The 16659-nt window shown below is 33.3% G+C and overlaps 1 pseudogene; it reads right to left on the bottom strand.

Moving 5' to 3' along the window:
• Positions 1 to 2165: 2165 nt before the first annotated feature.
• LOC112033595 (pentatricopeptide repeat-containing protein At1g79540-like) lies at positions 2166 to 4762 on the bottom strand (annotated as a pseudogene).
• Positions 4763 to 16659: the final 11897 nt, after the last annotated feature.

Genomic DNA, 16659 nt, shown 5'->3' with positions numbered 1-16659 from the left:
AGTTTTGAAATTCATCGCTTCAAGGTACACTCTCTTGTTCTCTAATTCTGAAATCTACTTTGTGCATGTTATCAATATCGAATGAAGTAGATCCGTTTTAAAACTTATTTTCCGCTGCATTTATCTTTATATCCATCATTATCACCATCAAAATAAGGTGCTTTAGATATTACCATAGCTCACCTTATTAGTGGTCAACTTACTGCACTTGATAGTCACGAGCTTGGCTCTTCAATTGAGTGGGTCTAATTGGACAAAATAGATCTATGGAAAAAAAACACAACTTAAGGACCCATACGTGCAATTGGTTGGCAGCAACAACAATTTTTTTTTTTCCTGTGAAATACAATAAAGAAATAACTACAATTTAAAACTAAAGTCTGTTACAGCCAAACATTAAAAGCACCGAAGCTAAAGAAACTAGAAGCAAAGAAACTAAAAGAGAAAAGAAACGGCAAAGCAATCACGAGCAGCGCTGGAGTCAACGGCTGAAAGGCTGTATGGGCTTACCGACGTTCGCTGTCACAGTGCTCAATAATGCAAATCGGAGCTCGATGGAACCTGTGAAGCATTAAGTGGCATGGTGGGAGCGGTGTCAACGGCGAGTTGGCATAGGTGGTTCTCGGCGGCTCTCAGCGGCACTCGTTGACTTCAAACTCCTCTGTTTCTAGTCTGCTGGCTGGTGGTTGTTGGGTTCCGTGGCCGTGGGTGTTGATTTTATGGGTTTTGGCAGTTGGTGAGTGATGGGTCTTGCGTGGGTCTCCTTTTTTTTTTTGTGGTGATTTTTTTCTAGTTCTGGATTGACTGCAGGATGCTTCAGACAAATCAATGTTTGCTCTGATACCAAAATTGACGCAGGACAACCAGAACGAAACTGAAATAACGAAAAAATAAAAAATATAACCTAGAAGTCAGCACCTAGACCTTGCTTGAAGTCAGTACCAAGCGAGGGAAACCACTAGGAGTCAACACCTAAGGTAGACCTGGAGTCATCACCAAACCAAAGAAAGACCAAATGGTTATTGTTTTCATTCATCAAAATATCAACTCCCTCCTCAAGGAGTACAATAAGTTGCTTATAAAGGATTGCTAAACCCTAGTTCTAATTGGCTAGGAAACCTCAATTGCCTTATTACAAAAATAACATTGCTTCTAAATTAAAATACTAATAGCCCAATAAACTAATAGGACCTAAAACATAAAAATACAATTGACTTGCAAACATAAATAATATTAAATAATAATTTTCTTGCATCTCCCGCATTAACGGGATTATCACAATTTTGAAGATGTGGAAACTCCAGTGATGTTTAGTGATGTTAATGAAGACATCTTTTATTAGATCATAACTTGAGTGGTCCATTGTGTTGGATCTTAGTGAAATTAGTTCCATTGTAGAGTTCATTGAGTCTCTTTCGTTTGCTTGTAGTTCTTTAGGCTATCTCATGCATTTGTAATTTACATAAGGTAGTTTTTTTCTTCAATATATTATATTACTTCTAAAAAATATGTTTAATTTGTGATCAATTAGAAATACCCTCCTAATGATAAGCCAATTAAATGTTATGAGTGGCATTCTTTCCACTTATCTCTCTATTTATAAGTTGTTTCCTTCCCTCTTTTGATTGAAATAACCTTTTCTGTTTATTTCCTTTCCCTTCCTATATTACTTATCTTATGTTGAGTCATTTGTGATGTATCTTTTACTCTCTCTTTATCATTGTCTTAAATATCTCTTCCATTATCTTCCTCTGGTGTTTATTGCAGGATTAATTTCTTTTTGATTCATTGTTGCAGGGCTGGAGGGATAGAGAGAATTAAGGTGGACAGAATAGGAAGACCAGAAGGTTAAGTTAAAAATAAAAAGAAAAGGAGAAAATGGAAGATTGATAGGTTGCGGGGACCTTACTTATAATCTTCATTCTTCAATATGAATTTCTGATCTTAAAGCAAATTTTTTTGTCTTTTGTTTAAATTTCTTACACTCCTTCATCCTCAATGGACTTAGAATTGGATCACTGTAATAGCTTCTCTTAGTGTATGGCATTTGGCAGCCACATGCGATATGCTCCAGCTTGAATCATAGCCAAAGGCAGAAATAAGTTTACCATTACTAGCAAATTTAATTGAGTAAATGAGTATTTACCAAAGAAATATATACAGCAGAACACAAAACTTTATGTACGCATAAAAATGTGAAAAATAACATACCCATAGATTCAGGTATTTTTTCCTAGATCCAGAGTCATATATATTCAAATCTCAAAAACAAAAACTTAAATATTAATTAAGGACCATTGAGGTGAGACACAAACCTTGTTTACTTCATTGCCTATGGATATGGCAATAAACACAAACAGCAGGTTGGGAGGCAACAGAGAGAGAGTTCCAAAATTCTGTATCCTTAGAGAAAAGCTAATAGTAAGATATGTCCGAGTACATGAAACTTTTCTCCAAAGTATAAAGGAACAAATTTATCACCAAGTCCAGGTTCCCTTCTCGAGAGACAACAAATCAATTTAATACTACTTGGGAGAGTGACAACGACCTTGTACTCCTCAAGAACAGAAAATATTGTCCTAGCTTTGTTTACTCTTCTTGCCTGACACAAGTCAATGAGCAAAATGGTATATGGCCATAAATCAAAATCTTTCTTTTAAAAATCCTTTTCAAGTAAGCCTCAAATAGCCTTTTCCACTTCTCCTTTCTCAAAATGTTCCTCTACAGCTTTTATGGCTTCTTCTTCACTGCCAGGAAGATTCCTTAGATACTTTAACCAAAGACTAAAGGCTAATGAAATCTTATTTTTCCTGCATAAACAGGTCATAAGTGATTTATAAACAGTAAAGCTAGGCATACACCCATTCCTCTCCATTTGATCAAAGACCCTAAATGCATCCGCTTCTCTGTCAAGCCTTTGAAGCCCATCTATAAGGAAATATGTAACAGAATCTGGAGAGAGCCCTTTAAGTTGCAGGTCCTTGAAGAGCTTGAAAGCACCATTTATACTCTTAGCCTTGCAAAAGCCATTGATCAGAATGTTGTAGGTTGTTATGCAGGTACAACTCCACTATCAGGAAGCTGCACGAGAAGCCTGTAGGCCTTAAGAATCAATCTTGAATCTCACAATTGCTCCACCATGGTTTGGAGGCTGGCTTTATCAAGAACCTGATTAGCACCTTGAGAAAGCCGAAGAAATAAGGAAGGATTTCTCCCTATCTCCATTTTGTATAACAAAAGATGAGCTTCCTCAAGCTCACCAGCCTTACAAAGGCCATCAATAAGAGCATTGAAGGTTACAATAGAAGGAACATAACCAACCTTCTCCAATCTCCATCTCCTTGAATATCTGTTTTTCCTCACCAACTAGCCCATTCCTACACATACCACAAATGAGAATGGTGTAAGTGTAGGCATCAGGGAAGCAACCATTCTTTGAAATCTCAAGTCGGATAGACTGAGCCATATCCAAAAGACCCAAACCACAAAACCCTTTAATCAAAGCATTGTAACAATAAGTATCCGGAACCAAATTCCTCTCGGTCATCTCATAAAACAACTTCAACGCCTCCTTAACCCTGCCCGCATCTGACAACCCTCAAATTATTATAGTGTACAAAACAACATCCAGCTCAAGCTCTTGCTCCATCATTTTTCTAAACCACGCCATTGCTACGGCATATCTCTTGGCTCTAAACGAACCATCAATCAAACAACTATACCCATGGAGCCCAAGATCGTATGCATCTTTCTCAAAGGTTTCTAAAAGTCCATAAGCCTCATCAACCCTACCAAACTTACAGAACCCATTAAGCAAAGCATTGTAAGTAATGACATCAGGACACTGCCCACGCTCTTTCATCGAATTCAACAATTTAAGTGCCTCATCGAGCCTCTCCCCTGACACAACCCAGCAAGAATAATAGTATAAGTAATTTCATTAGGCAAAATACCCCTGCGAGTCATTTCATCAAACAATTGGAATGCATCCTTAGTGATACCATTTTTACACAACCCTTCAATCAAAATGCTATAAGTAGTGACATTGGAATGACAATTTAACTTCAACATCTGATTATAAACAGCTATAGCTAACAACAACACCTGCTTTTGAACCATAACAGGTAAAACAGAGTTGTAAATGAAAACATCAGACCTACAGTCAAAATCTTTCTTAGTAGAAAAGACTTCCACGGCCTTTTCAGCAATACCCACTTGAGCATACCCTGAAATCAAAGACCTAAAAGCATCGGGAAATGGAAATGCAGAGTCTTTTTTGAGGTCTTGGAGAGTGTTTCAGTACAAGTCAAAGGAATGAAGATGGTCTCAGAGAAAGTGCTACGGAGGTGTTTAGTTCGAGAAGCCCAGATGAAGAAGCCGAAACCCAGTTGAGGATTTGGGTTTTGTTGGATGACAGAAGCGACAATGTGGGACGAGATATGAGGGAGTAAGCGTTCCAAGGCGGGTTGTTTGTTGAGGATGGAGATGACTACATTGGAAATAGTAGTAGTGATGGGATGGTCGGACCATGGTGGTTTCTCGGTTTGGAGGAAGAGAGTTGAGAGTTTCATCTTCGCCGCCGTGAACATACTCACCTCCTTTCTTTCTGATTATTAACTTCGCCCACCGCCGCCGTGTCGTACTTCTCCAGAACGCGCGCTCCTCTCCTGGCCAGACCCGGCTCCGGAGGTTGTGGATGGGCCGAGCGAGTAGCCGTAGGCAGAGTGTGTGTATTGAAATCATGTTCGAGAAAAACAGAGGAGAAAAGGAGTCTTTTTTGGCTAAATATTGCAAAAATTAAAATATATTTGCGTTTTTAAAGTTATTTGTGAAAATGAGGAGAGAGATTGCATTTTCGGCAACAGTGTTACCGAAATTCAACAAAAAGTAAGAGAGAGAATGAAAAAAATGAGGAAAGAGAAAAGTCTAATGTCAGGAATAGTAAATCTTGAATTTCGGCAACAGTGTTGCCGAAATTCATCTGCCCAAATTTCAATGGTATTGCCGAAAATGGTAAGGGAAAAAAAAAAGTGAATGCGGAATAATTAAAGAAAAATATATAAAGTGTTACGTACACAATATTTTCACAACAAATCACAGGTAACTGGTTATTATTAATTCAAATTTAAATTTAACATTGAGATTATTATTTTAATCCAATAATAACAATAAGTAATAACCTGACACTTAGAATTTGTTGTAAAAATATTGTAAAAATTGTGTGCACTTCATGGGATTTTTTTTTTTTTTTTCAAAAATGTGGCAATTATTGGAAATAGTAGTAGTGATGGGATGGTCGGACCATGGTGGTTTCTCGGTTTGGAGGAAGAGAGTTGAGAGTTTCATCTTCGCCGCCGTGAACATACTCACCTCCTTTCTTTCTGATTATTAACTTCGCCCACCGCCGCCGTGTCGTACTTCTCCAGAACGCGCGCTCCTCTCCTGGCCAGACCCGGCTCCGGAGGTTGTGGATGGGCCGAGCGAGTAGCCGTAGGCAGAGTGTGTGTATTGAAATCATGTTCGAGAAAAACAGAGGAGAAAAGGAGTCTTTTTTGGCTAAATATTGCAAAAATTAAAATATATTTGCGTTTTTAAAGTTATTTGTGAAAATGAGGAGAGAGATTGCATTTTCGGCAACAGTGTTACCGAAATTCAACAAAAAGTAAGAGAGAGAATGAAAAAAATGAGGAAAGAGAAAAGTCTAATGTCAGGAATAGTAAATCTTGAATTTCGGCAACAGTGTTGCCGAAATTCATCTGCCCAAATTTCAATGGTATTGCCGAAAATGGTAAGGGAAAAAAAAAAGTGAATGCGGAATAATTAAAGAAAAATATATAAAGTGTTACGTACACAATATTTTCACAACAAATCACAGGTAACTGGTTATTATTAATTCAAATTTAAATTTAACATTGAGATTATTATTTTAATCCAATAATAACAATAAGTAATAACCTGACACTTAGAATTTGTTGTAAAAATATTGTAAAAATTGTGTGCACTTCATGGGATTTTTTTTTTTTTTTTCAAAAATGTGGCAATGGTATTTCGGCAATACCATTGCCACAATTGATTTTTTTTTTTTAGAAATGAAATGCACACAATTTTTACAATATTTTTACAACAAATTCTAAGTGTCAGGTTATTACTTATTGTTATTGTTGGATTAAAATTGTAATCTCAATGTTAAATTTAAATTTGAATTAATAATAACCAGTTACTTGTGATTTATTGTGAAAATATTGTAAAAATATTGTGTACGTAACACTTTATATATTTTTCTTTAATTCTTCCGCATTCACTTTTTTTTTCCCTACCATTTTCGGCAATACCATTGTCACAATTACTTTTTTTTTTAGCACCCACTCATTATTGCACTTCTCACACGTCCAGGCAGCATAAGAAATTTGGGCAGATGAATTTCGGCAACACTGTTGCCGAAATTCAAGATTTACTGTTCCTGACATTAGGCTTTTCTCTTTCCTCCTTTTTCTCATTCTCTCTCCTACTTTTTGTTGAATTTCGGCAACACTGTTGCCGAAATTCAATCTCTCTCCTCATTTCCACAAATAACTTCAAACAGTACCTATAACGCAAATATGTTTTAATTTTAGCAATATTTAGCCAAAAGACTCGGAGAAAAGTGTGGTAGGTCGGTTTGGCAACATATTTTGGAAATAACTGTAGGCGAAAACTGTATAAAAATACGAAAGGTTGTTAAATATTAAAAACTACTGTTTTTTCTTTTTTCTTTTTTCTTTTGAAGGCTTAAAAACTACTGTTTAAACAACAATGTTTAAACAATAATTTTTTGAATTTTTTAGCTTTCGACATTCTGAAAAAACCAAAACTGTGTCATATTTGGGTCCCTTTTACTCACTTGGAGCTTTTTTTTATAAAGATTAGCTAGATGTCTTCTCAATTGAATAAATTTGAAAATTTTAAAGAACTCCATTAAATGAAAGAAAGTGAGGTTAGAAGATTGAATTGAATTGAATTTTGGTAAAAATTAGAGACTTCTGTAATATAGCTTTTTTTTTTTTTTCGTGCTAGGTTAGTTAATAGCCCTTATAAACTACTCTAATAAGGGTGCTCCTATCTCTAGTTTAGGACTTGTTAATTCTCACATTGAAGCTGGAAAAGGAATTGCTTCAAAAGGAAAACAAAGAAAAACCATCCACGGGTTCAAAATGAGGACATTTGCATTTCAAACGCAATGCATGTTTAAGAATTTAGTGACGGATCCAGGAGGGGGCCCAACCCAAAAATTTATATACTCCGTATTTTTTAAATATTAGAATTAGGTATATTAGCCCCTCCTCTTATGATTATCAGCCGATTCAGCCCAGTCAACCAACTCCAACCCAAAAAAACTAAAACCCAGCAACCATTACTAGCGTGACTAATATTTAAGTGAAGCTCAAATTTTTTTTTTATGTTAAGACTTCTACCCTCCTCTACTCCACTACACATTATCACCTAGTTTTTTAAATTTTTTAAAAAAAATTTAGTTTATGCCTTTTCCCTCTTTCATTACATAGATATATTTTAATCATATTGCATTCTGAAAAATTAATTGTTAATTTGATAATATTTGCATTAAATATATATTTTGGGCTTAAAGATTGACAGACTAATTGAAATATGGACTAAGAGTTTTAAGATCCTTAATAATTTATATGGGCTTTAATCAATATCATATATATATATATATATTCCATTCTAATGGACAAATCAGAACAGTATTCATAACATTGCTCATAATGCTTAACTCATAAGACCAAAAAAAAAAAAAAATCTTCTTATACTCTAACCCCTCTAACTTAAAATCTTGAGTCCGTCACTATTACTAAACCTTATCTATGAATCATTCATTCTTAGTTATTCATAATTTATACAAATATAGAATATAATTTCAAGTATATATCCCCAAAGAAGTACCTACTAAGGCAATACCCTTATTGTGGACAATATTTCCTACAAGTGGATAAATCTTAGATTCTTAGGTACCTATATTTGCATTATTGCACACAATTGACCAAGGTGGTATCTTCTTCTTTCTTTTTTTTCTTTTTTTTTTGTGGCAGATACAAAATATGCATAAAAGTATAAAAGTGGAAACATGCCAAAGGTAAGACTGACCGTGGTATAGTACACTTAGTCTCGCTATGACACTGTGCACCAAGATTTTGGCCAAGAAAGTCATGACGTCTCTATATACATTGTTCCATCGGGAGGCGTCCGATCAGCCTGGTGTAGTTATTTGACAATGATTTCTCCTTAATTATCTCTCTCTCTCTCTCTCTCTCTCAGAAGGCATCTGATTTGAACTTCAGAGTGCTTACCATTGCCTAACATGGACCACGGCGATGCTCTCCCTATGTGCAAGACCCATGTGGCTTCTCTCTCTCTCTCTCTCTCTCTCAGAAGGCATCTGATTTGAACTTCAGAGTGCTTACCATTGCCTAACATGGACCACGGCGATGCTCTCCCTATGTGCAAGACCCATGTGGCACTAGGTTACAATAGAGCTCCATCTCGATCCCACATCAATCCTCATTTCTTGGACCTCGGATACATGGTCTTCATTCATAAGGGAAGTGAAATTCTAGTACCAGACTCGGCAAATGCACAACTAAATTCCCCAGTATACCAATTATGGATTTCATAATGTTATCACTGAATCATTCTCCCTAAAGTCCTAGTACTTACATTTTCTTAGCAACAGAAAAGAGTGTTGATAATTAAATTAATGAAGACCCAAAATTTTGAGTAGTCCTTTATAATTTTGTTCTCTTAATCAAACCAAACAAGTTTATTTTTGTTCATTTCCTTGATTTATATCCAAAGAGAACTCAGTTAGAAGTTACATCAACAGTTTCAATACCAAAAAAAAAAAAAAAAATCTAACCATACAACAAAGAATCACAAAATTACAAAATCGAGAAAGATTCTAAATATATTTGTTTAGAAGAAAAAAAATGAAAACTGAGCTTTTTAAAAAAAATCTTATTTTTGTCTTCTGAAGAGGTTCCACTCACTACAAGAAAAAAAAATATTTTGTTGCAACAACATTTTTAGTTGCAATAAAGTCAAAGTCATTGCAATAACATTTTATTGCAACAAAAAAAATTGTTGTGCATTATTTGTAAGGGCGGTCTTTAGCTCTCAAGTCCTAAAGATGAATGAATTAAGGCTCAAAGAGCCCAATATAATAAATCTGTAGAGAGTGGGCTAAAGAGCTAGCTTCAACGAAGTGGACGACACCCCTAATGGGCTAAGGATGGTAAGAGATCAAGGAAAAACAATAAATAGACAAATGTGATACACATAAATTCTTTCTCAGCAATGTCTGAGGAGAGTAGTAAATATATTTCTCTTAACTTTGATTACAGTTACTTTTCTTAATACTACAGTGTTTTCTCTACAGATTTTGTGTCCCTTGCCCTTTGGAGGATCTCTCACATTATATAGCTCTCTTCAGGCAATCTTAACCCTCCATTTATTGATTGTCTAATCCTCCACTCGAGTGCTTATCCTATCAGCCACCTTTCCAAACCTCTTGTGAGTTGCGGCAGCCAAGGTAGCACTGTTTAAGGGTCTTCTCCACATAAATGTAGCCTGGAGGTTTAGTGGAATGCATTGAATGTGGGGGCAGCCATCATCCCTCTAGTCATGTCAGGGCTAACCCCCTTTTCGAAATTTTTTTCTCAACAATAGGACCTCCTCTGGCAACGTGCCATTGACACGACGTTACTGTCCGAGCGTGTGGCCTCCTCAACACGATAATGGGCTTCTCAAACATGGATACGACACGTGGCACAAGTACTTTATCTAAATTCTTACGCCCCACATTATTGAATAAAATTTATGGCAATAGATAATTGTAACAAAAATATATTATTAGAATTCTCACTTAGCCCCACTACCCAATTTTTCGTTTTTCTATAATAACTCTCAATCTAAATTCCTATTAGAAATTACAAGCCTTTTGGGAGATCCAAAAGTTAGGGTCCACAATTGGATAAGTCCTTAATACTGTGATAATGATGTAAATAGTGTTCAAATAATATCTAAATTTAGGATATTTTTAAAGGGAAGAGTTAACAAATGCCCTAAGAGCATTTGTTAATGAACTACTTTTAAAAAATTTGTATGGGAAAAGAAAAAAAATTCAATTAATGTTTTAACAGCTTTTTCAATTTTCAATAAAAGTGATATAAAAATTTTTCTTAAATAGTTTATTAATCATTGGCCTAAGGGCACCCATTAACTGTTAACATTACCCTTTTTTAAATTAGTAACTTTACTTCTTCTCTATTATTTAAACTTTTAAAACATGAGAAATTGAGGGCATTTTGGGAGATCCAAAAGTTAAGGTCCACAATTGGATAGGTCCTAAAAGAATAGTGAGTATAACATGGTGGTGTCAAAGTCCTAGATAACAAGAGAGAGCTTTAATTTTTTTTTTTTAGAGAGAAAAGGAGAGAGAGCCTTAGAACAAGATGTCGATCCTATTTACTAATATAAACTCATATATTTAGGTATTATTATTGCAATGCTTGTATTTGGGTATGGAAATAGTATTCAAAGTTGCTCTAAACTATTGCATGAGCATTTTTGTGCTCAATGCCTATGAACAAGTGGTGGCTATTTTGGTTATTGCACCTTTTGCAATGAATATTGACAGGTAAACAGTAAACTTCTCTTCTTTCTCTTTCCTTGAACACTATATATACACTACTACAGTCTACACATACGATGATTAATAGTTTTTCTTTTTATCAAAATGTATTTTATTAACAAATTTGTTCAAATCTTACAGAATTAGAAGGGTATTCATGACATATTCAATTTTCGTTAAACTGGTTGTGCTCACTTTACTAGAGTAAGTATTCTTCAAGCTGATATGGACCATACCACATCATCAGACTAACATCTTATACCCAACACATTGCTTCCTTTATTAACATATAAGACTAAAACATCTTAAATGTTATTGACTTGGCAGGCTAATATTTGACATGAACATATATGTGCTAGGAATGAAGTATACAACAGCCATGGTTGCAGCCACATTGAGCAATACTCTTCTTGTCATGCTGTTCCTATCAACTACTTTCAACTATTTTACAGGATAATTGGTGCAGTGACAAAAATTGTGGGGATATATGTTCTCGTCTAGAGGAAAAGCAAAGAGGAATTAACAAATGAGAATAGTGTAACTATTTAACAAACTCTCACTTGTTAAAACCTAATATGTATTTTAAATAACAATAGTTACATTTATCCATGTAATTGGGGTCGAAGATGGGTATGAAAAATTGGAGGATATTGCTGTTGGTAGTTAAACTTAATTTATGTTATGAAATTCTTGTCTATATATTTATGAGAGTTAGGGTGTTCGATCTGAACATAGGTGACCCAACTAATTCTTGCAATCATTGCGAGAAATATAAAATAGTATTGCAACAAAAATTTTCTAGCAAGAATTTATTGTAATGACATTGTTTGTAATTGCTATATGATGTTACAATAATTTTTTTTCTTTGCAATAAGTTACTACAACAACGATTTTCATTGCAATATATCATTTTGATGACTTGATTCATTGCACTAAGATATAACAACAATTTTTATTGCAACAAGGTATTGTAAGCAATAATTTATTGCTTACAATTTTTCTTAGCAATTAATTCTCTATATTATTTTAGGTTTGGCTTACTGCGGCAACATGTTTACTTATGATAGAGGTACATATTGCTTCAATAATTAATTTCATTATAGTTTATTGCAACAAAAAAAAAAAAAAAAAATAGAAGTCATTGCAACGATAAAATATTGATATAAAAAATTAGCATTTTTTAATTTATTATTGCAACAAAAATGAACCTAAGGATGCAATAGATATTTATTGCTATTTTATTTTTCTTTTGTTTGCAATAGCTATTATAGTAATAGACATTTTTCCTTGTAATGATTCCATCCTGATCTCCTTCACTCACCTCGCCAAACTCATCCTCAAAACCAAACCAAGCCGTTGGACTCCTTCACTTGCCTCGCCAAATTACCAAGCACGTGGTTTCATGCCCTACGGCTTATTGCCTTGCCCTTTATTTAAAATTTCTTTTTTGTGCATCTTTTTAAAAACAGTATCATGTATTTTGGATTTTGGATTTTGATGGGTTTTACTTTATTCAAAGCATAATGCAACACCCTAAATCAATATATATGACCGGCCCAACCGTCCCTTTTTGTAGGTATTTCCCATCAAAACTCATCAAACCATCCAAATGGTAAGACCAAAAGAAACTGCATATATCAATCCAAAAAGGATGTATCACTGACTAAACATAAAAACACACACCACTACCACTACCAAGAACGACAACAAGAAGAAGAACAAGTCATTGTGTTAACGTAGAGCCAAGGGAATATGATTAAACATCATGTTGAAAAAGGTCAGGTTAGGTGGACTGTGGACACAATCACTGCTCACTAACATATTGTAGATAACAGAGAGAGAGGCAGTGGGAATAGAAGTGGGAGAGAACTTTTTGCCATTGGATTTTCCAAGTAGATAGCACACGAGAAAAATCACCCACTTCATTTCTTTAAGTGAAGGGGCCGGCCCAAAATTCTGACCCTCTTTGTTATTATATATATAAATATATATCTTAATACTCATCCCCCATCGATATTGTTATCACTATCCTCACAAACCATTATATTTCTACGAAAAATATGCCTTTTAACTTTTAAGACGGTGAAACTTGTTCTTTTCGCAAAGTTCTTCAGCACCAATACCTCAATAAGCATTCTATCTAGCAGTCTATAGGTCATTTTTGTTTTCCTATCACCTATATACTATATTAATATTAAAGTGAAAGTGCAATAAAAGATTCAAGTTATTTTTTTTTGTACTATATACTATTGTGTCAAAGGGTCATTATTCGAATTAGATCTCAAATCCTCTAATCTCCTGTTAGATTTTTCCAATTTAGTAGTATAGAAGCTCTAATTAGTACCTTCTCATAAAAAATTTAAAAAAAAAAAACAAAAAAAAAAAGAAAAAAGAAAAGAAAAAGAAGCTCTAATTAGTAATGACAACAAGACATGATTAGAAAGAGATAGAAGTCTAATTATGTTTCCAAACCTTATTAAATTAAAAGAATTTTTTCTATATTTAAAAAAAAAAAAAAAATCAAACTTGCTATATTTATAAATAGTTATGAACTTGTATAATGTAGATGAAAAAAGTATATATAACGTATAGAATTTTTCTTTTTTTTTATCGTTATATTTATATAGGTAGTTATGAACTCGTATAATGTAGATGAAAAAAAAAATTATGGCGAAAAGCACATTTTAGTCCCTACATTTTAGGCGATTTCTATTTTAGTCCTAATATTTTATTTTTACCGCTTTTAGTCCCTATCCTGAAAAACGGTTCCCATTTGGTCCCTGCCGTTACATCATAAACAGATATTGCTGACGTGGCAAACGGCAGAATTAAAAAATATTAAAAATATTTATTTTTATTTAAAATAAAATAAAATTTTAGTATCAATAATTTTAAAATAAAAATATTAAAAAATTTTTAAAAATAATTGTTTTCTTCTCCCCCCAAGAACAAGGTTGCCCAGAAAATATTTCTTCTCTTTATTTTATTTTCTCTGCATCCAAACAAGCAAAAACATATACAAAACTCATTTCCCTTCACGCTCCGCCATCGATGCCTTGGTCTTCTTCTGCATAGTGATCAACACATTGTGCCAAGTGTTCACCCTCGACCTCTCTTTCCCAACAACTCCCACATTCATTTCCACCAGAAAAAGAAAACCCAGATCAGAAGAACACAAAATGCAAACGAAAAAAAATGAAAAAATAAAATACTAAACAGGGAAATTGATAATAANTATTCACATATAACAATTATTAATTATTATGATATTTTTTATTTGAAGACAGTTACCATATATTGCTAACTCTCAAACAATTTCCTCTCAACAACTAAAATTTTGTATTTTGATTTTTTTTTTTTTTAAATGATTAAAGGCTTTCAAAGCTCACAATAAATGTGAAGCATAAGAATAGTAATTCTATTTTATTATTATACCGTTGGAATTCTTTCATAAAGCTTCAAAGTTATCCAACAATCATAAAAGTAAAACCGTTGATGTATAATAATGAAACGGAAACCCAGCTATACCTAAGCGAACCCGTCACATGCAGACACAAACGTCAAAAATAAAATTGTCCATACTCTATAATCTATATATAGTATGCTGCCCTACTTTTAAATGTTGCACTATAATAGACGTTAGGTTGTGGTTGGAACGGGTGGGAGGTGAACATCATGTGATTGCCACGCAACAATTGTGGGAGGGTCAGTGTTACAAATATGCCACATAAGAAATTTGATAACAGAAAATCCTATTACATACTTTTTAACTGCACACCCCGTATATACTTGCTTTTGAAATCGTATTTTTAAAGTACAATTTTAGTAAAATTTATAAAATCGTGAAATCATATTTTATAAATACAATTTCAGTCCATGCAGCAGTTGTGCATCGATAAATAAGCATGTAATAAAAAAATGTATTTCAATTAGTTTTAGATAGTTTTATTTTGGTTGAGAGCCACGACTTAATTTTATAGTGGTGAAAAAAAAGCACGTTTAGAGTGGAGCAGCCCTACAGCGAACACTTGATTATGGTTTATGATATTTTAAGATCCATTATAAATATTTTCTCCTAGTATATTTGTGTAATTTGTTGAGGTAAATTACCTTTCTTTTTCTTTTCTTCATTTTTCTTTTTTCTTTTTTTTTTCTTTTTTCTTTTTTCTTTTTTTGAGAAGGTGTTGAGGTAATTACTAAGGAAGCCATTCAGCCAGAAATGAAATTATTATAAAACCATAATAAGAAAGAGAAATGACTGATCAGCTTTCCTTGCTCTTACTGAGATTGCATTTCATTAGAGCTTTATGGGTCACTGTAGTCTAAGCACGATAAGTGACCTATAACATTCACATAGTAATCAACGATTTTATACGGAGTATTAAGCATTAACTCACCTTACATCATAAACCCGCCAACACTATATATTTTTATTTCTTGAAGGGAAAAGTCTTTTCTTTATTTTAAGTCGTTCTTATTACTTTGGAAAATCAAGGCAGTACAATATACATCAATATGTAGTTGGTTTTGGCTAAATAATATATGTAGTTGCGGTTTTGGAGTTTGGACAAAGGAAGGGACTTCGGCAAAAATGGGCTTTTGTCCCTTTCACCTAAAAGACATAGGAAAATGCTCATATTTTAAAACTATCTAGCAAAATAATCTTGTTTTGAAACTCAATTTTCTAAAAAATTGAGTTTTACATTAAAACTCAATTTTTAAAAAATTGAGTTATAGGCAATCAAACTTAAAAAAAAAAAAAAAAAAAAAAAAAAAACTATGGAACTCAAGTTCCATGTGAATTTTTCCAAATAATTCAATTTTCATCAAATCAAGTTTTACATTGAAACTCAATTTTCTAAAAATTGAGTTTCAAAACAGAAGTATTTTGCTATATTTTTTGGGCAAAATGGACAAATGCCCATTTTGGCCAAGAGACTTCATTCATACTACTGGACTCTATAATAATAATAATAATAATAATAATAATAACTATATTATTATTATTATTATTATTATTATTATTTTGCTACAGTTTTTGAGCGAAATGGGCAAATGTCTATTTTGGCCAAGAGACTTCATTCATACTACTGAACTCTATTATAATAATAATTATATTGTTATTATTATTATTATTATTATTATTATTATTATTATTATTATGACGTTGCGACTTCAACTAGGATTTTATAAACCATTGTAAAATTTTTAAATCACGCCTGATGGTTGATGCATATCCTTGGATAGAGTGGATAGACCCATTATTTTCAGTTTGACTTTGATTGCAAACTTGAGTCACAATGTCACATGAATATAAGGGTGTTGACAAAAGCAAAAGCTACTCTTTTGCGTAATATAAAAATGAGAAATGTTAATTGGTGGCCTAAAAGAATTTGTTAGAGAACTATTTTAGAAAAAAATTTGTAGGAAAAAAAAAAGTAATAATTTTGATAGGTTTTTTCTACTTTCCATAAAAATAGTGTCAAAACTTTCCTCAAATAGTTGGTTAATAATTACCCTAAGAGCACCTATTAAAATAAACCAGGGATGGACCTAGGTGGGGGCCCGGCACCCCCCCTCCCTTGGCTCAAAAAAAAAAAATTAGTAGTTTAATTTTCAATAAAGAATATAAAATTTGGACTTGGACCCCCCCAAAATCATGAATCATTAACCCAGCTCATGTAAATCTTAAAAAAAAAAAAAAATGTAAAAAAACAATAGCGTAAGGGTAGGTTTTGATTCCTAAGCCTAAAAAGTAAAATAATCTAGGCCCAAAGAGTCCAATACAATAAATTTGTAGAGAGTGAGTTAGAAAACTAGGCTCTAATGAGTTAGGTAACACTTATAATGGATTCATATCATAATAAAGTAAAGATAGACTGGTTTTATCTTAAGAAAATTGTCCTCGGCATAATCCGAGAAGATCAGTTCTTGTATATATTTCTTGAATTTGGTTACAAGTACAATTCTTGTTA

This window comes from Quercus suber, unplaced genomic scaffold (assembly GCF_002906115.3).
Source record: "Quercus suber isolate HL8 unplaced genomic scaffold, Cork oak 2.0 scaffold_409, whole genome shotgun sequence".
In the NCBI taxonomy this organism is placed as follows: Eukaryota; Viridiplantae; Streptophyta; class Magnoliopsida; order Fagales; family Fagaceae; genus Quercus; species Quercus suber.
The sequence above is the reverse complement of the archived record's forward strand: the minus strand, read 5'-3'. Positions and strand labels throughout refer to the sequence as shown.